The sequence below is a fragment of the Stegodyphus dumicola genome, chromosome 8 (genome assembly GCF_044657685.1).
Source record: "Stegodyphus dumicola isolate Sdum_Otavi_A_Nest chromosome 8, ASM4465768v1".
NCBI classification, from domain to species: domain Eukaryota; kingdom Metazoa; phylum Arthropoda; class Arachnida; order Araneae; family Eresidae; genus Stegodyphus; species Stegodyphus dumicola.
The window spans coordinates 177,906,458-177,925,801 of NC_140775.1; the positions used below are offsets into that span (position 1 = coordinate 177,906,458).

Sequence of the window (19,344 nt, forward strand, 5' to 3'; positions counted from 1 at the left end):
ACGTGCTTCGGGAACAAACTGTATCCTGAATAAGAACAGGGAACTTACTAAAGTTCTGTTCCATATTGTGTGGAATAGACGACACAAGCAGGAAGCACAAGCTAAACCCGTTATTCTCTATTACTTTACAGGTACTCCCGTACTTCGGGATACAGAGACCAACCACTTGTGGTCTGAACGTAAAAATATAAAACTGCTAACTAAAACTCTAAGCTAACTTTGAATTAGTATACAAATGCCTAGTACTAAGACTGGCCTTTATTTAAAAGGGTACGTATGTAGTACGCCGAGCTGCTGAAACTACAATACGTTTTCAAATATCAAGAGGGCTAAACCTCTGGCCTTAAAGACAAACAGCAACCGAGTGAAAAACTCGTAAAACTGCAGTGGCAAGCGGCTCTCTTCCTAAATCTCCTTCTCTCTCTCTCTTGGCAAAAAGCCACAACTTAAATACTTGGGCGTTAGCAAGACAATTTGCATAAACAAGTTAAAGCATTTAATTCTGGCCGGAAGTAGAAAGTAAGGAGTGATAGTACAGTTTTAAAATAAAATAAACGTTAGTAAAACTTAGGATCCTTACAATGTGAATAAAGAATCAGAAAAATCTATAAACGGAACTAACTAATTTACAATGCAATATAAATCTTATTTAAAGATTTGCAGATATAAATTTTATTAATTGTTATTCGTACTTTTCAAAGCATAAATAAGTTCAAATACGACTTTTTTGCACTAATAATAATTTCTTTACTCGGTGAATATGTGAACACCTTCTTTTTTCCAGCTTAAAATCAACAAAAAACAAAACAAAATTCACTGATGAGTACCTGCACTCCGTGATGAAGATAATTTCTAGTATTTTTTCTCCTAGGCTGCAAGTTTCATAAATATTAAAACGAAATAAAGTGTCAAGCTGGATTAGAAATTAAAGAATTTTATAATTACTACATAGAAACCCATGTATTTTTATCTATGCGTCGAAGAAAAATTTAATAAATAAGAGAAAGAATTTGTTGCCATTATTAGCCCAAAAAAGCGTTAGCCCACACGGGCTATTCGTCTCGAAAAGGCATTTTGAGTTGCGTCACTAAAAGCGCTGAATCACTTTTCAAACTGTTGACACCAAATATTATCGCCCTGTAATTTATTTAAAGAAATTAAACAATGAAGAATCTGCATAAAAGTATGTATGTTTCTCGTATTGTGATAAAGCAACGGTAGCTTGAACCATCCAATTTTGAATGACGGTAATCCTACTGCGAATATGGGCATCTGGAAGCCCAAATTTGAAAATTGGAATTTGTTTTATTATCGGTTTCAGATTTTCTAAAACTTTAACAAATTTTTTAATTAGCAAATTCAACGATTTCAAAGCGAGCAATGGCAACACTGTACAAAAAAAAAAAAAACAAAAAAAAAAAAAAAAAATTTCATTTCCAGCGCGCGAGACTGTGTATCGGAAATTCTAAAGATATGTTCATTTTAAAATTATTTTGCGATATTGCTGTTGAGCTTAATTTTAAGTGCGTAGAACATAGTATTTAATAAATAAAGGTAACACACAAAACGTTAAAAAAAAATCCCCTTTGGACGTAATGCAAAATCTGAAAACTTTCAGATTTTTTTTAATTATTATCTTTAATGTTGCAAAAAATTTGTTTAATGTTGCTTTTAGAAACAAAGTCACAGATTCGAATTGCAAAAAAGTTCAATTTTAATTAATCTGATGGCTGCGCTTGAAGCATTGATGCAATTCTTTAAATATTTAGCCTCAAATTCCTTTTATTTCTTAAGATATACCGTTGAAAAATTTTCAGTATGGTTTTCCTTTTCCATAATAAATTAGCTCTGTTTTTTTTATTCTTACATGTTGGTAAATTGTGCATTTTTTGCTTTTAAAAAGGATTGAATTATGTATGTTGTTAAATTCCGGTTAAAATGTTTTATGCTTTTAGTTCATTTACATGCAATATTTGTAGAATTATCAACAATTTAAAATTTATTTAAGTGCAGCTAACCCTAATTTTTGTTTATTATAGCTGCCATATTCGTTTACATTTGAAACTTAGCAGAATAGTGAGTTAAGTCTGTTTCCGCACCTTCAGTGCCTTTTTGCCGAGTGGGACCAAAAGTAAACTTGAAGTTTTGTGCACCGAAAAATCTATCTGCTTGCCCGATGGCCGAATTGCTTGCTTTTGCGTAGAAGCTCTAATTTTAATTGTAATTTTTTAAAATTGTTTTAACTGTATTTATATATGTTTTTCTATATGTTTCAATTTTTAATGAAGATGTTTTAGGTTTTATGTTTTTCTGCGAAGTGAGAATTGAATTAATTGAATGCGAAATATATCTCTAACGAAATTCGAGGAAATAAGTTTCAGTGAAATGCAACAAAAAACGCGTAAAATGTAATATTCCATACAAGGAAGTATGTATTCCATAAGGAAGATGTGGTGTCCGAATCAGAATTTTTCCTATTTTTTTATATGTTATTACTTTAAAAAATTTTATTTTTTAGGGGTAAGATTTTTATAATTATTTAAAACTGGTTAAGTTTAATTAAAATTTGTCAATTTTAAATTTGACATTTTTCAATTTTTAGGGGAAAAAATCTAATTTATATTAAATCAAGAAAAGCCTGAAATATTTCGAAACCTACTCCACTCAAAATTTAATTTCAGTTACGCAGATTATTTTCTAAATGTTGATATTTTCAAATCCTTAGTTTTAAAATGTATTCATTTCCTTTCCCAGTTTTAAAAAATAAAATAAAAAACTTAAAATTTGCTTTCGCGAACCAGTTATTACTTACAATGAGACTCGTGTGTAATATTGTGGGAAAAATGGCGTTTAAGTGTCTTCATGAATTATACTCTTATTCACATGTCATATTTTATAAAATATTTTTCTACAAACCTTGATGAACGTGAGCGACCGCGAACACGAAAATCACGATTTTTTTGAAAAATTAATATGACGTAAAGGTCACTGGGTCTAAATTCTCGGTCTTTCTTACGAAATTATTCTGTATATATACAAGACAAAAACCCATCACGAAATAATTTTCATTGTTGAGAACCATATTAAAACCATTCTTTGGAGGTAGGTGGCTATTTCTTCTATCTTCTCTTTCATTTCTTTCACATATCTCAGAAAAATAATTCGAATATGAATATCGTCATAGCTTTATAATTAACACATTATTTGTCAAATATTAATAGCAGTATATGCTTAAATAAGTTTTGTCATATGGAGATTTGAATTCTTAATTAATTTAAATATTTTTTTGACTTCCATAGCAATATGATAATATAAAAGGCTGCGAGAAGTAAGAAAAAGAAATTCGGAAAAACAAATGCATTTATATGTAACATAATTGGTACCAAATATTTAAATTTTAAGCACACTTAAAAAAAGATGAAAATTAAAGGTTTGTAAATTTATTGCAAAATTTCTTTCGCACCGCCACATTAATATATATCAAACTGAGGCATTTTGTAATTGAGTCTGTGACAATTATTTTAAGTTTTAATAACAATTAACCTTAATTTAAACTCTGATTTATTTTTCCTTTGATTCATGACACATACATCCGTTTATACCAGAAGGTTATTTTTTAATAATAACTCTTCCTTCTTCAACAAAAATCCATCTTGCTGCAATTACCAGCACCAATCTGGATCGAAAGAGTTATAATCTGTTTAAAATAGGCACTTCAAGGCTATAGCGACCCTCTCCTTATTTATGATCGTAAGATGTGTCGTCATCATCGCGCAGAGGTTTTTAGCGAATGAAAGGATTTTTTTCCGTAGCAGTCGTTGCCATGGTTATGCGTCATGGTTTCGGTTGGGAAAGGGCTTTGAAGTGCCTAGTCTAAAGTAACAGACTATAGTCGACGTCAGCGTCGAAGATCTCCATAAGAATAAAATCTAAATATTTCATTTGGCAGCCTTTGTTTTTAATAATTGCACATTTCAAAGCAGCCGTGTTACCCTCTAAAGTTGATACGTAATCAAGTCTTTTAATTCTGGAAATTCTCACTTTAGTTAATAATAGTTTTAGTAATAAATAAAGTTTGTTAAATTTTATAAAATTCTGGATTAACCGGTAAGAATTCGTTCCAGAAGGTTCTCCATCCGTCCATGGCATATCGTCAATTTTGTCGCCAAATGGGCGATTTCTCGCCAAATATAGCAACCCTGCCATTTTTCCGTGTTATGGCAACTCTAAACCTGTTTTGCGGGGAAGCCATCTTACCGCGCCTGGACATTTCGTAACAGTATTTATTTTTTTTTAAATATAATACAGGACGATAATATTTGGTGGCAGCAATTTAAAAAGTGATTCGCCGTTTATAGTGAAATGGCTTAAAATGCCATTTTGAGAGTCCTTCTGGGTTGTCACATGTTTGGGCAAAAATATATGCCAACACTTAACACTGCATAGGGATTTCTAAACGTATGCTGCTTTTAAAATTTTTGCTGTTGAACTGCATATGGCGTAAACGTGATAACAAAAAGAAATGGGTTAGCAGGAGGGAAATTAACAAGAAACTGGTAGACTGTGAACACAGCGAGGTCGTAAAATTTCTTAACAAACACTTTCCAGCGACCATTAAAATCTGAACTTCTTCAGATTTTTCCTTTCTTTAATTAATTGTTAATTTGGTTTAAGAATCAATAATTAATTCAACTTTAAAACAAAATTTATAGAGTTACGGATTTGTTTATTCACAACTTCTGTTCCATTCGGTTATTTATTCCGTTTTCAAGTTTCAGGTTTTGGTTATTTATTATATACTTTGCAGATCTTAGACTGCAATGAACTAATTTTTGTAATGAATATTTACTAATGAACTGGCATTAAATAATAAATAATAATTCAGATAATTTAACCTGTAGTCTTAAAAAAATATTTAAAAAATGAGTCTGTAGACCCTCTACAAAGGTTTCTCGGTACTTTTCCATTTTGCCGGCGCAGGCGATCAAGTCGCCAAAAATGGTACAACCGATACCAAACGGAATATCTTCGCTTGTAACCTTTCACGCCTCAATTTCAAAACGAGTCGCAGCCATTTCTTATCAGATTGATTGTTTCCTTCAATACTGGCATACAATTACATAGAATTTTTAGCAGATAGTTCAATTTTATGCCCTAAAGGGCATTCGCAGTAATTAAGTCAATTAGGATGTAATCACACAACTCACCCGAAGGCGAAGGAAAAAATTATAGAAAACCATGGGTTAAATTCATCAATTCGTAATGAGAACGCACTAGCGAAGTAAAGCACTGCAATTTTACATAATTTCTGAGCAAGCAATTCGTGCGAATTAAGATGATTCTTGCATTTAAATTTCTATTCCATATTAAGATTTAACTTGAAATTAATGTAGACAATTGAGAGAATTAGATTTTTGTAGCGTAGTTTACGGGAGATGAGATCACTTGGGATCACCTGATATAAACCGGCGAATCAGGACTGTACCTTGAAAGCAGAGTAAATTCTTAAATTAATGTGTTTTTACAAATTTATTGTCTTTTTACAAAATCTTAAACGACATTAAAATGTTTATGCCTTCAAAATAAAAAATTCTTAGAATTAACTTTTGCTAACATTTTTTATGTTTATGCTGCGTGTTGTCGCCAATAAAGTCTGCTTGGCGAGATTTGTGCCGGCGAAACAGAAAAGTACAAGGTTTCTCTATAGATAAGACTAGTAAAATATGGCAAAGCATAAGAGAGCTGCCTGCTGCCTGCTAACGGGAGAGTTTCTTTTATAGAAGACTTTCTAAAGGAAATGGGCTAGTATTCATATGAAGCATGTAGAAAACTTCGAAAACCAAACATGCAGCCAGCTCATTCATCTGGATCTAACTTGGATCAAACTCCCATTGGACCCCACCAGCGGCAGAGTCGCTGAATACTGGTAGTTCAGTCACGAGCTCAAATCTTATCGAAACAGGCTGGCTGCATGGGTGTTTTCGTGGTTTCCCCACATGTAACGTGTATAAAAGCAAGTTTTTCTTAGAAACTCCTCCACAAAGGCATCCCTTCCCTTACTCGGATAGCCCTGGAATACTTTGCATAATAAAAACAAACCGAGTCAACCTAGTTAAATGTTGTTAAAGTAAGTATTTCTACGTTTCTACTTACATTTGTATTAAATTAGTTCTATTGTAGTTTTCAAGGAGCTTTCTTTCTTTTTTTTTTTTTTTTTTTTTTTTTCTTGTGATTGTTAAATGTTATCAAAATAGCCGTGAACAAACTTGATCATATTAACCTTTTTACGTGGGATATACAGATTAATTTGTTATGTATTGAAGTCATTTAGTCAACTATTGAGTCAGCAAGAAAGGAAATCAAATCAATGGGATCTTCCCTTTCCTGTTCTGCATTAAGTATCAAATTTTAAATATGAAGACCAAATACGTAAACTATACTTCTTTGAGCCTTTAGGATGTCCCTTTATAACGTCCTCCACAAAGGCATCCCTCCTCTTAGGCAAATAGCTCTAGTATGCTTTGCCTTAAGGGGACTCATACACCTTAAAACCCATTAAATGTTCGAATAGGTGACTGTCGCAAGACTTGGGATAACTTATTTATTTTAAACGCAATTACTACCAACATTTTACAGCTGACTACATAATATAGCTGCTTTCTGAAATAGTAATCAGAAAGTTTGTGTTGCCACAAATTTTTTTTATAATTTAATCGGCTTGTGACAACATTTTTCGTCATGTTTCCAACTTGCGCGCACAGTTTAAAACATTCTGTTTCATAATTTAATCCCATATTTAATATATAGCTTTTATAATATTTGAAAACTACTGTAAACCTAAAATTCTAAAAATTTCATGCTAAATTTTTATTTTATTTGGAGTTGAGTTTATAAAATGTATTTTATTAAAAAAAATTGTAATGTTTCCGGTCTTAAAATTTTTCAATACTAAAATATTCATCAGATTGTTGGTTCAGTCAGAAAATAGTGCCCATATGAAGAATTTCATCAAATTTCAAGTATGTACCATTAGCCATTTTTAAAATATCATGCGCGCAAGATGGAAACATAGCGAAATATTTTGTCACAAAGAGGATTAAATTACAAAAATATTTGTGGCAACACAAACTTTCTGGTTACTAATTTCCAAAGCAGCTATATTATGTAATCAGCTGTAAAAAGTTGGAAGTAATTGCTTTTAAAATAAATAAAATATCTCAATTCCTGCAACAGCCACATATTCGAAGATCATGAGGGGGTTTAAGGTGTATGAGTTCCCTTAAGCAAACAAACCAAACTCCCAGTATTTAGCGATCATAACCATAGCAGGTCTAGCACTTTCAGTAATGCATTGTCTCAAGCACTCCAATCTTATTCACAGCAATGCTTTAGCAATAATTTTGTACTACAGAAACTTCTACGAATCGCTTTCACCAGTGGATCAGGCCTACGACTCATATTAAGCGTTACAGTCAAATTTTTGCAAGAATTTGCTGTTTTAAGAGCAAATTATTATTGGCAAAGATGAGGATGCAATTTTTTTTCTTTCAGCAACATTCCATTCGACATTGAACTTGAAAATAGTTTGCTGCTGCACGTGCACGAATAAATTACTTCGATAATTTGATCAAGAAAGTAATGCTGGAACACGTTCTTTCCAAGCATTCTTCGCGAAGATAGCGTTTTGCATTTAAAAATACTGCGTGGGCGAAAGTTCTTCCACATGAATAGCCAGCGCGACAGCGAGATGCTGTTGCCTCTACAACGTTCACGACCGAAAGAGAGACGAAGAAGGATCGTTCTATGAATCATTTCATGAGAATGACCTTCGTTTCGCGATTGCGTGAGGTCAAGATCGGCTGGAGAATTAAAAAAACATGTTTCTGTTCCTTCCCTTGCCCGAGCGAACTTGGTCTGTTTGACTGGTCACCTACCAGAACTTGGCAGACACGGTGTCTGGATGCTTGTGACTACCGAGCGGTTAGAATTCACAGGTTGTTGGTCTTGTAGGTAAAATCCCTATGTATGGATATATTCTAGAAAATACAGATTGATAGGCTTAGCTCGGTGATGGAGTTGACCCGGATTTTCCGGATTCTCAGAAACTACCGTATTTATGCGAATCTAATGCGCCATCGAATCTAATGCGCATCCCCATTTTAAAACTTTAAATAATAAAAAAATTGTTTGTCGGCGATTGTAATGCGCATCAATGATATGAGGAATTTATTGAATCTTATTTTATACAACAATGGATTTGTATATAAACTATCAATTAATGGTATGATAATTTTGTTTAAATTTAGATACCATATTTTATACAACAATGGATTTATACATAAAGTAGCAGAACATAGATTTAACCTATTAGTGCGCTATTGTCATGTTAAACAATCATTGTTAATTAGCACCGTATATAGTATTTTGTTATTAGTACCGTATATACGGTACCTATCGTAAAATATGAGCATGAAATAAATCGTAACATTTCTATCTAGCTAACAGTTTCTACAATCAGTGCTTAATAGTAAACGTCTTTATTCACTAATGTTTTCATCACTGGAATCCTCGCAGCTCTCTTCGTCAGAAGCAGATTCATTTCTTCTTTCCTCATCATCGTCATCGTCATCCTCGGCGTTCCAGAGCACGTCATCGTCACTGCCATTCAATGAATTTGAAATGCAGCATTTCTTGAAAGATTTTACAATCAAAGATCTTCAAAGATCTACAAAGATCTTCCTTTGGGAGGGCCAGTGAATTTCTTTCTACTAGCTTTAGTTGCAAACAGTGCCAATTTCTGTTGCCGCCACAAGCGAACATTGCTCTCAGCTACGTTGAACTCTCTCCCTGCCTTTCTATTGCCATTTTTTTCAGCATAAAGAATTACTTTACGTTTGAAAGTAGCGTCATATGACATTCTTCTCTGTTTGCCCTCCATTTCGTGACTACGTACTCTGCAGTTTGTATCCTTTATGCAATAATGTGTCAACGATAAATGTAACGGTAAATGTAGTCGAGAAATTTGGTTGACGTCATCGGCGAACTTTGAAATCGAATCTAATGCGCCATCGAATCTAATGCGCACCCCAATTTTGAATACTACATTTGGCCAAAAACGATGCGCATTAGATTCGCGTAAATACGGTAATTTTAAAGCTCAAATTTCATCAAAGGAAGAGAGAATGGGTATATTTTCACAAGATTATGCCTAGAACAAACGAAGCATGCTACACAATCAGAATGAGTTATGTTAAAAAGAAAATGACGTCAACACCTCACAAAGAAAAAAAAATGCATAAGTTTTCAATTCAGTAGAAAAGAGAGTTTCAGAGAAAAGAATGTTTGAAATGTTACTTCAAAAGGAAAGAGTTTAAAAGAAAAATACGTGGAAGTAAAAAGAAGACAGAAGTTGCATATTTTATAGTTTTCTCAATTATTATTATAATTAAATACTTGTTATAAACTCCCTGCGTTATATTAAAAATGAAATGCTTCTCAATCAAAAGTATGAATATTTATGTTACGGTGAAACACCGAAATCTGGAGAATGTCGACTTTCACCGGTGAACATTCACATAGTCGCTTGGTGTATGCCCGAAATATTTTCCAAATACTCTTATTTCTGACTTACACCGGTAAATGTTGACATTCACCATGTACTAATGTTGAATGCTGAACATAAGAATATTATATTTTCTTCTCCGTAATTCAGTCGCGAATAAACGCACTTGAGACTTAAAATAAGAACTTAAGACCATAAGAACTTAAAACGAAAAGTACATTCAAATGAGAAAGGAAAATAATAGATTGAGAAAGGAAAATAATAGAAGATTCAATTCAAAATGAGAAAGGAAAATAATAGAAGTTAAAAACTTACTAAATTATGTGATTCAAATCTTATTTATTATTGCAACAACTCAAACTATTATGACACTTTGAATTGCACAAAAGGCCCTTGCTTTTACAACTGTATTTATTTGTGGAACAGTTTCTTTTGCAATGACAGCGTGTAAATATACTCCTCTCTTTTCGACCTACACCAGAGCATATCTGTGATTGTCGACATACACCGGTGAGAGTCCGAATGTACAAGAATGTAATGCAATATTCGATCTTTCACCGAAGTATTTGGTGAATGCTGACATTCTCCGGTAAAAGTCGACATTCTCCAATTTCGGTCTTTCACGGTAACATTTACACAAAATAAGAAAAACTTACATTCACGCAAATTTAACGCTGAACTTCCGAGAGCCGTTTTTTATGAACAATAGTAAGGTTTGGTTTGGTTTGGTTTATTAGGGCAATGTGCATGTTAAAGCTATTTGCTCTAGAGGACATTTTAAGGGAAACTGGCTACTATACATGTTACACAAGGGGAAAACCACAATGCATCCAGTCCTTTCGCCTGGATTCTAGCTCAGGTCAGAACTACCAGTGTTCAGCGGAAACAGATACAGGTCAAAACTTCATCAGGAGTCAGTCAGTCAGTCTTGAATTTCATAATTTTCTTATATTATTTCAAACTGATATAACAAAATCATGAACCTCCGAACTTTAAAAAAATTGAGCCACCATTATCTACCGCTTGACCACTAGTGGGCCTGGGTTAAGGTTTTTCATTTCTTAAGCTAACAGAATACAACTATTGTTAAACAGCCAGATTATTTTTCAATGCAATACGAAGAAATAAGAAAACCACAATATACCTAGCAAAGTTTTAAAAAGAGAGTATTTTTTTTTTTTTTAGATATTTAGATATTTGTTGCCATCTTGCAGCATCGCAGTGCAATACTTGCAGTTTCTACTCATCTTGAGGACTGCTTACCACTTCTGTTTCTTTCTTTAAATAGTATTGATTAGGATGTACTATGTTTCCTCACTACTGAGTAATTTCTTTGCAACAAATTTATGATTCAAAATATATTCGTGCATGGCATCTTGAAGATCCAAACATTGATTACGTTTTGTAAATTTAAAGCATAATTCAGAGGACATTTTTGCAGTAAGTAAAGATGCACTTTCATCATCAAATTTTTGTTTACTTCGCATGATTCTTTTAAATAATAGTTTTCTTATCAGAAAATATAATATTTATAGTAGCTTAACCATTAAAACAGCCTACAACTTCACCAACATCTTTTTCAAGTATTTATTTTTTCAATATCACTGCTGTTGCACAAATTCTATCTGCTACATCTTTACTCTTTAATATAAATGTTTACATCAATTTTTGCCTTTCATATGGTTTTCACTTTGTTTCAAATCGTGTAAAATATTAGTTTCAGTCACAATTGATATCTAAAAACATCACTTACAGACATCCGCCAAGCTAATCTAAATCCAGCTCATGAAATACAGGCTTGTCTGGGTACTTCTTTGTTACATTAGCCCCCAACCATATTTGGCGATTTTAGTTTTACGCCAAGATCTTAGCTATAATTTCACCAAGCTCATGAAGTGCGAATGTAAAAACAAATAGTATAATATGTAATAATAACATATACACACATGTCGTTTCCTAAGAATATTTTTAAGAATCCCTTATCTTAATTATTACTATTTTATCGCATGTGCTTGTTGCAGTCAACTGCAAACTTACACACATACTAAGCTGTCTTTTACAACATTTCGTGGACGTCAACTCTTTTGCCCAAGAATGCATAAATTCAAGGACATCTTAAGACTTCTTGAGGCCCAGGGCCCCCATGAAAAGTAGGCCCCAACTGCATCCCTTTTATTTCATTAAATGTAAGGTTTAATAAAACCAATCCATAGTAAAATGGAGTTCTATTAGAAAATTCGTTTTATATAATTTAAATTCGAAAACTCCTTAATTATCTTCTCAAAATTATTTGTTTGACTAGTTTAAGTTTTGGAAATGAATGCTCACCACTCGCATTAGTAATCATCGTCGACAAGAAAATTTTCATTACTAATTTCAGTATTTGGGAACACTGTGAATAGTCCTTCATTATATATGTATGTTTAGAGTGTGTTGATACCAATTTTAGTCTTCTCGTAACCCGTAGTAAATGTTCATGACTCAACAGTCTCACAAATCTAGACACAAACCGACTCGACTGACTCCTGATTTTCAACTAAATGAGTAATGATGGTAAATGACAGTAGCACTCTAGGTCTAGACACGGACGACGGCCGAGCCATAATAATGCAGTCTTGCCACTATTATCAATTAGCATACAGTTGGAAATTCCTAGCTTTTTTGGAGAAAATGTCCTAGAATAATGTTTGCCTATTAAAATTCTATGCCTCTTAATTGTATTGAAGCCGAGTCAAGAACGAGACAAGGCCCTTCCGAGGCCGCGGCCCAGCTGGCCCATGCCTTAAATGTCCCTGCATAAGTCTAATAAGAGTGACGAACGATATTCTGGAACCGCTGAACTAATGTCCAACACGGAGGTTCTTTTTGCAATTTTCAATATTGCACCTCCGAATGGTTTCGTGGTTAACATAAAGTTTCATGTTGTGGCCATTTTCGCATACTCGTTTGACAGATAAAAAACTTCTTTCCTGAAAAAATTATATGGCATCCACGTAATTCTTTGGGAAACTAAAGATTGTTGAAGTCATATTCACAAAAGAAAAAAGAGCAACGAATATATTTTTAAAGAAAAATGCGAATACGAAAACCTCATAAAAAATTAATATTATACAAACACGCGGTGAAATCAAAAATACAACACGGTGCTAATACACAATTAAGTGACGAGGTCTAAGAACGCACAGCCGGTGCTATTATAAGATCACATGGCGAGGTAGAAGAACACTCAGCCAGATTTTGGCGAGATATCGCTCTTGATTGGCGATTCAATTTCGGGCACGCTGTAGCAAAGAAGTACCTTTGCCTGCACTGAATCTTAATATTGGACTTTTGACAGTAAATGGTTGACATTCCGGGGCATTTTCGACTATAGTAATATTTTTGATGACATCCGAAGCTGCTAAAGAAATCCATGATTTCAGAGTTTAATTATTGAAAACAGAAGAGGAACTCGCCAAATGAAACATAAAATTAGTAACATAACAACCTTGAGTTTGGCGTAGATATATGTCAAATTCTCTATCGATTTCTAGCGGAAACAAGTACAGGTTAAAACTTCATCAGGAGTCAGTCAGTCTTGCAGATTTCCTTGCTCCTGACACAGAGGGGCCTGCACCAGTTTAGACTCGAAATCTGTTGAGATCTTGACCTAAATCTACTCCAAACTCAAGGTTGTTGTGTAACTAATTTTATATTTAATCTCTACATATATTAAAAGAAAGAGTCTGTCTGTGTCTGTGTATGTGTGTCTTTCATTTGCGCTTGCGCATAAGCTAATAGACCCACGGCGACAAAATTTGGTACATAGGTGCATCTAGACAAGAGCCAGTGCACCTCGAAGCGATTTTTTCGCAATTCGAATTCGAATTTCTTTTATTTTATCTTTTATGACGTGATTTTTTCTAAAACAGTTTATTTTGAAAAATGTACAGTTTATTTTTCTTTGATTTTTGGACACGTTAAACTTTCATCCTTGCGACTGCTTTTACAAAAAGAATTTTGGAAAAATGATACCATTTTGTATTACTAAAAGTTTTTTTAAATGAAGCTTCCGAGTACACTTCTCACATCTCACAGCTTTGAAAATGTGATTTTGGCAACAATTTTCCTTTCTTATTGTTGTTGATAGATTTTTGATGAAATCGCATCATTTTGAATAGTTTCATTCTTTTAGAAATATGGGTTTGGCAACAATTTTTCATCGTATTTCTCATGTCACTGTTTTTAAAAGATAGGCATATTTCATTGTCATTTTTTATATATATAATACACTTTTACTGATTTTTTTTTTTTTTTTTTTTTTTGATAAAAATGTTCTGCAAAGTAAAATTGTGCGCGGAATTTTTTGTTTTTTGAGTTTCTTTCATGTTATTTTTTTGCTTATTTCACTTTTTGTAAGATATTGAAAGGTTTTGCACGATTTTTTTTCTTCAACGGAAAGTTGGTTAATTTTTTTTTATTAGGATAATTAATATTTGTATTAAGGGATATAGCTTATTTCATTGTAATTTTCTCTTGAAAATATAAGATAAAATATCATTAATTATACTTTGCTTTTCAGAATTTTTTGTTTTTTGTATTTTTTTATGTTATTTGTTGCTCATTTCACTGTTTTTAAGATATTGAAAAGTTTTGAGTGATATAAAGGCATCGTTTTAGATAGGGTCATAGAAGAGTCCGGTATAGTGTAACAAGTATTTATTAACAGGTTTAAGTTACACACGGACATTGCATTTAACTTTAAGAAAAATTACAGAGCAACAGTCTGGTACAACCTATCAAGTGGAAGCCTTGACTTTTACTGAAGTACTTCTCTGGCTACTCACCAGAGGGCAGCCTTGTTGTCACAGTTAGTCCAATAGTTTATTAATATTTTTTAGGAAACAAAGCTCTTAATCTCCTTTATACCATTTGAGTTCTTAAGATTTTGCAAAGGGAAGTTGGTTAATTTATTTATTAGGATAATTAATATTTGTATTAAGGTATATTACTTATTTTATTGTAATTTTGTTATACGTAATAACTTTTTTTTCATGAAGTTGTTCTGCAGAGCAAAATTCTACGCAGTTTTTAAATTTACCGTTTGGTGTTCCCTCCAGCCATTTTTCCGGTACGTTTAAAAGCCAGACGAAGGCTGGCACCGAAGCTGCTAGTTACTTATATTTTAATAATGATGTTGTTCTTGGCTTCTAGCTAAAGTTTGCATAGGCAAATATCTACATAAATCATAGTTTCATTGGATTTATAAATTAATTTTATTGCAGCCTTACTCTATTACGCTGTATCTTATATCAAACAATTATTACTAACAGCACAACATACTAACATGCGAAGGTATTCTGGAGACCGTATACTAATTTTAGTATGCCTCGGTGATCTTTAGAGTAGTCTAGAATTAAAGTCACTTAAATAGCAAGTTTCATAATTTTCTTAAATTATTTCAAACTGATACAACAAAATCATGAACCTCCGAACTTAAAATTGAGCCACCTTTATCTTCAGACTCGGTCCCCTTTTGCTATCGGATTATCGTAAAAGTAAGAAATCTTGTAGCAACAAAGAGCGCAACTTGGAGCAACTAATCTCCGAACTCCGAAGCATTTTTCGGTGAGTTTGCATTAGATATTTGTAAGCTGCAGAATGAATATAACACGATCCCCGCCGAGAAATATCTTTGAAGCGAATTTGTTTCGCTTAAATCTTTCAAGCAGGCTAAATACTAATTAACCCTTTGTGTGTATAGCTCTTGTGTTAAATCATTGGACGCTGTCAGTTATTTGAACAATATCAAAAGAGAAAGAAATGTGCATTTTCCCATGTATAAACAAATTTTTAAAAATACTATAATTGTTTTTTAAAAGGAATTACAATTGTTAAGTTTTGATTCTGAAACATGCATCAAAATTTTGTGTCATAAATAATTCACTTAAATTAAAAAAAGAATTAATAAGATTAATTTATTCTCGAACGTTCTGAGGTTTCATAATACTGTACATACTGTTTCCTAACATTTAATTTTATCCTGGAGCGAACGTATTTAAGTTCGTTTAAGCTTGTTGTAATGAACAACAAAGAATAATCTTGCCGAAAATACACCTTGCTGCTGGTATCAGTAATTCTGCACTACCTCCTATTAATAAGAACTATACTTCTTCTGTCGCTCAATCAGAATAATGATTAGTGACTGTAATTACCGTACCGAAGGGCCCGGGTTCGAATCCCAGAGAAGGCATGAATGTTTGTAAATGTATAATGTCTGTGCGGCATGGGAGCATTGTAAATATACGGCAAACGGAAAGTCTTCTGGAGAAGTTAGTGGTAAGGGAAGACGGGTGAGAGAATCTTGTGTCCCTCCGAGTGCTCTCCATCAAAATGGGGGGGGAGGAGCTGAGCAAAATGGCGCTGTAAGGTGCTCGAGGCTGTTGCTGACGACAGGCGTTAACTTGGGCTCCTTGCCACGAGGATTTTCTTACGCTTGTGCTGTGACAATAGGTCAGACAAGTGAGCGTTAGCAACAACATAGAATAGTTTAAAGTTTGTTAACAGTTGATTTCTTCGACAACGCATTTGAACTTTTGGATGGCTGTGTATTTTCAGTGCCCCTATGCCACACAGATACTCTACATTTACAAGCATCCATGCCTTCTCCGGGATTCCAGTCCGGGCCCTTCGGTACGGGTGTCAGCGTCGCTAGCCACTCGCGTGTGGGCGGCATGGGCGGTCATATTAAGCGGTACCTACTGTATTCTCCATTTTCCAAAAAAGCATTAATGAAAACTTTGGAAAGGAATTTTTCAATTCTGCAGCACTTGGCGTAGCAAACATGTTTCGTTCTTATTACCGTCCCCTTTGCTTTTCCCCGATAAAGAATTGAAGGAAATTTTCACCTATTAAGTCCTGGAACGACATCTAACTTTTGATGAATGACCCTTTTAAACATGGTACGAAAAAAGCGAAGGAAAAAGCAAGAAGTAAGCGCCGAAAAGAAAACTTCCATTCGAACAACAACAAGAACAATATAAAAAAAAAACGATTGCGAAGCGAGTTTAAGTTGAAGATCTAAACAGCAAATTTCTTTTTGGCCAGAGCATCAGCGTGGGGAGGTAGAAGGACAGCCATAATAAATTCTGCCAGACACAAAGGACGGATCCCTGCTTTGTTGACAGGAGGGTCCAGCATCGTAGACCAGTTCTTCCATCGAATCTTTCAAGGGAAACGAAGCAACAAACTGGAGAAAGCAGGAACCAATAAAAAGATATATACCATAAAAGAAAGAAGAAGAGAAAGAAAAGGGGGAGCTGCCTGAAAATCCATTGTTCCGGTTATATTTCAGAGGGGATAAGACGTGGGGAAGTCTAGAGAAAGAATTCTGGTTCCTGCCAAGTTCATTGCCAAGGTTTTTTCGCTTTTCTTTTTACGGAAATGTGATTACGCGGTGGTATTGTCATAGGAAGTATGAATCGCACGTTTCTGGTCTGTTATTGACCCCTGGTGGCATAAATATTGAGTGAAAGTTTTCAGAATTGACATTCGCGTTTTGTTAAGCGTTTAGACAACACAAGACAGTACAACCAGTCTTCCTGGGAATAAAGAAGCACTGGCAGGTAAGGAATGGTTTTTGATGTATTCTGCCATTAGTAAAGCTAAAAGCAGTGTGAATTTTCTGCAGTTATTTACGATTTTGAAACTGATATTTTTCGCAAGAACTGTCAAGGTATATATTTTATGTTGTCGCCGTTATTTCTTATTTTTGATACTCTTTTACACTTGGCACAATTCTTTTTTGCTTAGTGTCGCTGTAAGGTAGCATATGATTAATATTATAATTCATATAATGAATAACTTTGTTTTGCACCTTAACTTATTTTCTGTTGTTCTTAATAATAAATAAAAAGTACAGAAGCATTTTGCTTGAAAAATAAAATTTCCCAAATCGTGGCCATTTTTAGCTTTGACTTGGCACGCTCTGTCGAGAGAATTTTCCGGAACTCTTATTAGAATGTCAAATGATAATTCTTGAATTCCACATCGAGTATTGGCGTTTAAGCATGTCATATGGTTCATGGTTTGTTTGCGTAATCTTCATTTTTTTTAAGTAGCCTTAGAGGAAAATCGTCTGTGGTTATTAAATGTGACCATCACGATAGCCAGTTAAAATTACAAAATTGGTATTTTATATAATTGCCAAAAATGTACCTCAAAAGAGCCGCTGTTTTTACTAAAAATAATAAACCAATCGGTAAATTGTTGAAATGCTGGATATGTTAGTTGCATTAAAAGGACAAAATGTTAATTTTCCAAGTAAAACTGAATAATTTTCGTCATTTGCATGGTGACAAACCTTTCCACCATCCCATCTTCAGATATTGTTATACAATCGTAAAAATAAAAATTAAAAATCTTAATTTAAGAGTTTTAATTAATTTAAGAGAAAAGGTATTTTCTGTTTAAAGCATAATCCTAATTACTTGCTACTTACATGATAAAAAATACTCGGCGCCATCAAGAACTGTTCGGAAACTAAAATTAGACTAAACTATGTAGCTATTCACATATAATTTATAAGATTTTCAGATTGATTATTATCCTGCATTCCAAAAATTAGGCAATTTCTAGAAAATTTAAATTATTGTCGTACAGTTTTTTTTCCCCTTAAGCTTTGAAACCTCAACAGAATACGTATTTTTTTTTTTTTTTTTTTTTTTTTTTTTAAATCTGTAACAGGTGCACTACAAAAATATACAAAAGCACTTTTTTCAATAATTCGTCGGAGTTGGATTAAAATGCATAATTTAGGCGGGTCCGAATTTAAGTTCAATAAATACTTAAAATAAAATTACCAAATCAAGTTAGGATATTTTATTTTGAAAGGGTATTTTCTAATAATTTACCTGCAGAAATTCATATACGAAAGGGTTTCTAAAAATTTGCTTACATAATTCATGTGCTATTTATGAGTATTTTATAGAAATATTTTCTTAAACAAATGTTAAAGAGGACATTCAATTTTTATTGCTTTTTTTTTAAAAATGCAAACATGATTACAAAAACTAATCAATCAGAAATCATAGCGAAATAAAGTAAAAAAAAATATACTTAAACCATATATATGTCTGAAGAAATTTCATTCTCTTTCGATTACCTTTTCTTGCTGTAAATACAGTAAATAGTAATATTAATAACAATTATATATTAGAGAAATATTTCTAAATTTCAAGCACCTTTTTTTGTAATTGTACCGTATTTCATAATCTTTTTCTTCGAGAGTTAACATTCACGATAATTTATATATATATATATATATATATAGAAAGAGAGAGAGAGAAAGTAGGAAATTTAGAACCATATTATATTTATATATAAAAAGAGAGAGACAAAGTAGGAAATTTAGAACCATATTCACCTAGACGCGAAAGAAACAACATTCAATACTATTAAGATCCAAAACTACCTAAAAAATATTAACGTTAAGTTAGGTTAGGTTAGGTTATTTAATTACGGCAAAGCCTCGAGGGCTATCTGCCTAAGGGGAGGAATGCCTTCGTGGAGGACTTTATAAGGGAGACTGGTTCGTATACACGTTACACATGGAAAAAACCACGAAAACGCCCATGCAGCCAGCCCGTTCGCGGTATTCGAACCTCGGACCGAACTACCAGTGTTCAGCGATTTTACCGCTCGGACGCTGGTGGGCTCAAAATATTAACGAATTGTCACCAAACCAGATTAATTCACGAAAACTACAGATATGTGAATAACCAAAATTACAAAAAAATACATAG

General features: G+C 33.3%; 1 protein-coding gene across 2 annotated transcripts in view; it reads left to right on the forward strand.

Moving 5' to 3' along the window:
• The window catches only part of LOC118201084 (uncharacterized), a 358,982-nt gene that overhangs the window by 78,984 nt on the left and 260,654 nt on the right, over window positions 1–19,344 (forward strand). The window contains exon 1 of one of the 2 annotated variants that reach the window (XM_085822789.1): window positions 16,949–17,166. The exons of the other annotated variant lie outside the window; for it this stretch is intronic. The gene's annotated coding sequence lies outside the window, so the exon portion shown is untranslated. Of the gene's footprint in view, window positions 1–16,948; window positions 17,167–19,344 lie in introns of those variants that run through there. 2 annotated transcript variants of the gene reach the window in all.